The sequence below is a fragment of the Polyodon spathula genome, chromosome 32 (assembly GCF_017654505.1).
Source record: "Polyodon spathula isolate WHYD16114869_AA chromosome 32, ASM1765450v1, whole genome shotgun sequence".
Taxonomy (NCBI): domain Eukaryota; kingdom Metazoa; phylum Chordata; class Actinopteri; order Acipenseriformes; family Polyodontidae; genus Polyodon; species Polyodon spathula.
In genome coordinates, this window is record NC_054565.1 from 5321286 (window position 1) to 5329008 (window position 7723).

The window sequence follows — 7723 nt, forward strand, 5'->3', positions numbered from 1 at the left end:
GAGCAATAGAGATTTAAAGAGTTGCATTTGTTTTATTTTACGCATGGCTAAATCTATACCACACAGAAAGTTTGGGACTTTCCACAGACAGTATTCCCTTTCAGATTCATTCTCTGTGTCAACAAATTAAATCATCCAATTAACCTTTATGATTTCCTTTTTTGGTGTTTAACTCATCCTTTCAATGTTCTGCAATTCGACTGTGTTGAGAGTAATGCTCAATAACACTGAGCGATGGCTGCCTAACTCTACTGTATGTGTGCAGGAATAATACACCATAATGAAAACTCTGCTTGTATGGGTTTATGGGTTTTTATGGTGAACGGCACATTGTAAAAATGTCATAAAGCATTGGAAAAGTAGGGAAAAGAATGCTACTTAATTTGCCTAAAATGGTGCATGGTGTATGTTTGGACTGGAGTTGCTCTAAGATACGATTGTTGTTTTAAACTTTGTGGTTTATACTGACCTTGTTCTTGATTGCCTCAAGACAAAAGATTTTGCAACATGTGTCGGCTTATGGAAATGTCAATTATCAATCAGCCACTGCAGTTGCTTTATTACCCATTTACAACCAAGCATCTTTGTCAATGCTAGCACCCTTTTTTTTGTCTGTTTTTATCGCTATGTATTTAATGGGCTATTAAAACAATGATGTGTCAGCTCACTCTCTGTGTTTCTCCTCACCATGCTGAGCATATTGGCCAGGCTGAAGCGGACACATGCAGGGCTGGGCTTGGTTGTCCAGAGGCTAGCTCCCTCTGGAGCTCCTAGGTGTAAAGGGTGATTGGCTCGGCTGATCTTCAGTTATCCTGAGCTGTTGCAGTGTTTGGGCTTAACTGGACATTTTAAATTTGGGCTGCAAAATCAGTTTAAGAAAAAAAAAAAAGAAACAAACGATGTTGAGCAGTGATAGTTCTGCTGATCCTAAGAAGGGTTAATTAAAATGGATTTTAAAAGCTGGTGTAGCGGTCAGTGTTGTGTGATGCACTGCCATTACAGATTCTGTCCCCTGTCAGTGAGATGAGGTGAGGTTAGTAGCTCTAAAACCATGAATGCAGGTGAGCCCGCTGGTTTGCATTGTGGTTTAATCGCTTGATTGCAGAGACTGTGATTGCGGGTTTGTGCCCAGCCTCCCCCTGTTAGCACACCTTTAAGAAGAAGTTCCACTTTTTTTGTTGCTGGACAAGACTGACAACTCTGTCAAGCAGACAAATGATATGATTAATGCCAGCTTCAGTGTACCAGCAGAAATGTTGACTTGACTTCATTTCTTATTGTTTTACATGTTAGGGGTAAAGACATATTGGAACTCAGTAATGTTGTATGGCACTTTTATAGCACTGGTCGTTTTCTCATTCAGTATCTACTGCACCATATCACAAAGGTGCTGGTGATTTCTGTAAAAGTAACATAAAAGTGTGACCTTTAAGAAAACACTGTGGAATAATAGGGGACTTTTCTACTTTCAAATTGTGCTGTAACGATTTGCATGAAAGAGCTTTGAGAATCTAGCTGACTGTACACTGGGTTCATACTGTGCTGAAGTGAGTGACAGCTGTTCATTTTCTTGCTCTTCTACCTGCTTGTTGTGACTTGCTTGCCGGTACATTAACCTTCCATAATTAATCTGTCAGTCACACCCTGCAACAGTGATCCAGGAGTAAAATCCTTTCGCTTTCACGCCTTCAGCAAGAAGAAGGGGTATTTTTATGGTACTGTTCTTCTGTCTTCAATGTGATTTATTGTCGCTCACTTTCATTCTGGTTCACCAGTGGGGTTTAAAGCTGCAGGGTTGCTTCACTGTAAGCACCCCTATCTCTGCAAGTGCTAACCAATGAATAGGGGAGCTACAGGCCCAAGGCAGGCAGTACAGCTAATCACTGTAGCCCGAATACATCACACATTTAGCAATTCCCCTGTAGCATGCAGTTTATTATTAAATGCTGACTCTGTGCTGGACCCTAGTCTAGCGTTGTTTGCAAAATCTCATAAACCTTAGATTTACACAGAATGGATTACAACTCTTCTGTGTAAGAAACTTCAATTTCATGAACTGATACAAAATCCAACACCTGCCTGTATTTTATTGTGCAGATAACAGTCAGTAACATTAACAAGAAAACAAAAGAATCATACATATGATATGTTTCTTACAGTCTATTCCATGCTGTTTCAGTTCTTCTTCTTCTTCTTCTTCTTCTTCTTCTTCTTCTTCTTCTTCTTCTTCTTCTTCTTCTTCTTCTTCTTCTTCTTCTTCTTATTATTATTATTATTATTATTATTAGTCATTCAGCAGACGCTTTTATCCAAAGGGACTTACAGAAACGAGGGGCGTCACTTGAAATAGGACCCGGTTTTATGTCTCATCTGAAGGATTCTTCAAACACAATAAGTATCAACCAATCAGGCTAGCACTAAGCAGGTCTAACTGCTATCAGTTTCATTGGCATTCTTAAAAAAGCAGTATCTGTAAAATTTGGCTCGCTGCTTTTTGAACGTTTGTTATGCAGGGGCTCAGACAACAGTGTAATAGACCTTCAGGGTACCATTTATTTGTTAACCGGGTTATGTATTGGAACATCATAGTAATCCTGGAGTGGGTTGCAGGGGCTTTCTAAGAAAGAATGCCTGGCGTTTGCACCGACTTCCCTTTGTCACGAAATGTTTGTAGATAAGCCTTTACTCCTACAGTCAATGCTTACAATTGGCAGATGCTCCCTTGCCAGGTATCTGAATAAAACCTGTAGCAACCCACTGCTTAGCTTTGCATCAGTAAACATATACACAAGGATAATTATTTCATTTTAGAGAGTGTGTGCATTATGCAGCACTAGAATATGACAAGTAGACTAAATCTTCAGAAAATACGGCCAGCAAAGCATTGGAGGCTATTTCAATTGATTAAAAAGCTTGTCCTCCAGCAGTTTCTGAAATGGTGTAGGCAATGCTACACAATATTGTGTGGGTGGCAGTGTTTTTATAGAGAACAAATAAATACATTTACTGAGAAAAAACGCAAGGCAAAAGCCCCAGTAACTCCCTGGTAGATAATGACCACCCTCATGTGAGCACTGGGTTCTTACGCAAGGTCTTGTTACATTGCTGCATAGTCTGTTGAGGATCAAGGGATTGCTAACCACAGCTGTTCCGATAGGAAGTAGTAAAACAGGTTATCAAGCAGCTTTTGGAAACTTTAGACACAATTCCCCCTGAATAGGGAAGGGTCGTAACGTCAGTGTTAACAAATGTTTGATACTATATTATATTTCAAACCAATGAATGCTCCACGAGGTCATCCTCTGTACTGGAGACACACAGGGGGGGGGGGGGGGGGGGGGGGGGGGGGGCACAGTTGGGGGGGGAGATTTGTAATTTGTTTAAAACTTTTTTCTGTTTTTTTTTTCCTTACCCATAGCATTCTAAGGTCATCAATAATCTCTTGTAAAGGGATAACTTTTGTAATATTGAAGATTTAAACAAAGCCATTTTTTTTTTTCAGTATTATTAGCATTACAGAAATAGAGATTTTAAACTTGATTTTTAAGATGATTTTCAACTTTAACATCACACATTAACACACAGTGAGTTAAAGTAAAAACAGATTCATAAATAACAGTTATGGCAGTAGGAAATCCATTTCATTATTTTCTGATTTCAGTTTTTACAGTTTAAAAGAATGTAATTCGGTTGATTTGATTGAACAAGCGCAGCGAGCAACACAAAACCGTTAATCTACAGGCTTCTATATTTTTGCATTAGTTTAAGTTTGTGTGCATTGGAGTACAGTAAGAGTCATTTTTTATTGAATTGTATTGAAAAGAATAGTAATGTTAACTTGAAAAACATGTTGTATAATTAAAACAAAAAAACACACCATTATTAACATTTATTTTTTTCATTTTCCACTCCAACGAAACAAATTATTGTTTTTTTTTTTGTTTCTCTGTATTAGTCATCAGTCATTACGGTAAAAAAAAAAAAAAAAAAAAAAAAAACAACCTACAACTGAACTAACTGACTTACTTTCAACTTTAGAGTTCGTTTTAATTTCTAAGCCTTTCAGCTGTGGATTTGTCAGTTGTAAAAGTCATTTTTGACATTCTGAAAGGCTGCATTAGTGAGATAAGTTTGCTTACTTCAATCTTCAAATTAAAACCTGTGCTCAGATCACATGATCTGCCGCTCCTAACATTGTGTTTAACAGAAGAAGGGAGGCTTGCTTCCTTTTGTATAAAAAACGCTCCTTCAGGACCAGAACAGCATCTGCCACTACTAGAACAGTAATTGTGTGTCTCTCTCAGCAGCCAGAATTGCTGTTCGTTTAGGAATGTTGAATCTAGGGTTTAGCTTAATTTTTTTTTTCTTAGATTTTAGCTAATAATGCTGTTGTATTTTATTGAACATTATTGTATTATAACGCCATAAAAATGTTTAATTAAAAACAAAGTTGAGGAGGCTCTGCCTCTCTTGCCTCCTCAATGGTGCGCACCGAGCTCCGCGTGCACCGCGTGGATAGTGAACTTTGCCTCCTTTTCTGTATCTTTCCATTATCAACAAAAATACATGATTGGCATTTTTAAATGCTTGGTCACTCAAGGCTAACATTATGGATCATGTCAGCTCTGTCTACAGAGCGATTGAGACCGGCATGGGGGCTTCATTCATTTTAATTAATTACAATAAATGGAAACCTTGAAAACCTCCAACATATTGTTTACAACAGCTATAACCTTGCTGAGAGACTATTTTGCTTCCAAAGTGGAAGGAATGTAATAAAATAGTGTTTTTTTTTTGTTTTTTTTTAAATACAAACACTTTTATTTTATTTAATTGTATCCATTTTATAAGCGGGAAAACACTCCAGGGCTTGTGTGTTGTGTTGCTTCACTTTGTGCCTTCAACCCAAATACAGCCGCATGTTAAGGCAAAACAACGCACGCCCGGTCGGGTGTTATCCCTTAACTTCACAAGCTGCTGTGTCGCGTGCATGTGGGTGCAGTACACGAAAACTCCAGTAAAGGATACATTGTAGACACTCCAAAATTATATTTGACGGAGTTTAGACCTTTTTTTAAGCTGGAGGTATTCTCCATGTATGCATTTTCTTCCTACTTCTGAAGTTTTTAAGGTTTCAAATTTTGGATTTGCAATGGAATTTTTAAACTACCATTTCCTTTCCCTAATTATGTAACTTTTCCACGGACCACCTGAAGGGAGCCGGCGGACCACAGATAGAGAACTACTGGACCACCTATCACTGCTACAATCTACCTATTTTATACAACATTCTTTGTCCTCGCCATCCTTCGTTAGACCAAACCAGGTGGAGGCTGGGAGAGGAGGAGGCAAACTCTGGTACACAGCAGGGACGTAGTAGATTGAGGTAAGATATAAATCCTTTCCTTGCCGATTATTAGATGTATCAAGGGACAAATAAGCTATTCAATTGATGATTTAGTGTGCTAATGGAAGCACCTGTAATATGCTTTATATTTGATCTAAGGTTGAAGTGAGTGGCTGATGCTTTGTCATGACAGCTAAGATCAGCACACATGCTCTTTCCTGCAAATGTGCCGAACAAGGAAAATACCTGAAGCAAGAGAATAACGTAGTGAGAGTTGGGTGCAAATTAGATGAACATAGGAAACTACAATACAAGTGAATATGCAAAACCTTTCTGCACAATGCATTCAATTATTCTTTCAAGCCTAATTTTAAAAGGTTGGAGTTTTTTTTTTTTAAGGGACTTTTCTATTGCCAACCATGCAGAAAGATACAATAAATCTATTGTTATAATTATCACGGTGATTGACTGCTGTGCCTTGAGGCAAATTACTTTGAATACAGCGCAGTACTTGTCAATAAACTGTCTAGCCACATGCATCGTTTACAAATTACTTGGAATTGTATTTCTTGGAGCCTTATCATTTGCATACACCAGTCTGTAGATGAGTTGCAAACAGTCATGATGAAAATTGTCCACATTTACCTCCAACTTTGACTTGTCCAGGTACTGGCATCACCCATATGGGTAATGCCAGTACCTATAGATTTGGCCACTACTACCACAACGGCAGAAGGAACAAATGATGGCCTGTGACAGAGCCACACTCTTCTCCCTACATTTACTGGACTATCTGCACATAGAGTGGCGCTTGGGGAGGTGGTGGACGAAGTTGCCACTAGGATTGCATCTGTTAAACTGAAGGAACATGAAGCTACTTTGTAGTTTGGAACTGGGTTTCAGGAGACTAGATTTGATACAGCAAAGTTGCCTCAAACTAGGTCCCTAGGTTTCAAGCCACTGTTCCTTAAAAGTGGCTTTGTTTTCCCTCAGCTTAAGGAAGTTGGGATCGATAGGAGAAGCAAGCCCCATGATCCTTTCCTGGAATGTCAATCAAGGATTTTGTAAAGTTCCAGACACTGATGATTTTTGGCCCGTAGAATAGTTCTCCAGAGTAAAAGCATAGCAAAATGTAATTGAGCATAGTGAAATCATGGTAAAACCTGCTTCCTTGTTTAAATGGGCATATTAATTAAAGCAAAGGCTATTTATTAAATTGAAATCATATATTTAAGCTTTGAATCTGATCCAAACCAAAAAAGAAATCCCTGTGCTGTACTTGCTATGATAAGGCATGACTTATGCAACAATGACATGCTCTTTAACTAACCCTGTTAGTATTTCCTTGTATGTATTTTCATATCTGCTTAAACTGCTCTGAGAGATTTTCAACACAGCTTAGCAAGGGAGAGTGGAAAATCCAGTGTCACAGTGCCATCGGAGGAGCCCAGGTTATCAAATAAAAGTTATGTATGACCCAGTTAGGGCTCCATTCAGTTCATAAAGCAAAACACCTATGGCAAGCCAAATTATAATTTAAAGATATCTCAAATTCATGTACAGATATCTTTACATTTTCAAAGAAGATATTTTCAAATGTCTCTAAATCATCTTAATATATGTAAAATACATTTAGAGAAATCTGAAAATTATTTCCAGATATATTTAAATGAGATGTCTTTAAATCATCTTAAGATATCTCAAAATGTTTTTTTTTATTTTTTGACATATCTATATAATTTCAGATATTCAATTTAAAGAATAAGTAGCATTTTTCCAAAAAATATAGCGCTATTAAATCCCCACATGATGCAACAACTGGTTAAATCATTTGTCTTTTATTCATTGTTAACATCCTGACAGCTTTTTACAACTTTAAAGTCTGTTTCAAAGCTCTAGCTCTCAAAATATCTGCTCTAGTGCACTGATAGTGTTAGGATTATTGCCCACATTGTCAAACAGGTAACCCAGCGATAATGATCCATGATGAAGTACAGAACCGAAAAGCCGGAGCACTTGTTGTTATGTTTTTGTTTTTGTAATCGAAATGAACAGGAAGTTATTTTGAGATATGACAGTTTGACATCCCATGCTGGCAAAACATAACTAAAAATATGTGCAAATCAATTTGAGATTCATTTTTATATATCTTCAAATTGGTTTAGTTACAGATATCTTAAATTCACTTAAAGATATCTGCAAACTATTTCCAGATATCTCAGAATATTTCAGGATATCTTAAAAAGCCATTTGAGCGATCTCTAAATGAGCATTTTCGCTGAGCCTGAAAGTTTGGGACACTGATGGTGAGCTAAACAACGAACTTGCATTTAAAATGTAAAGGTGCAGAGCGTGACTATTGTAGGGGAACAGTCA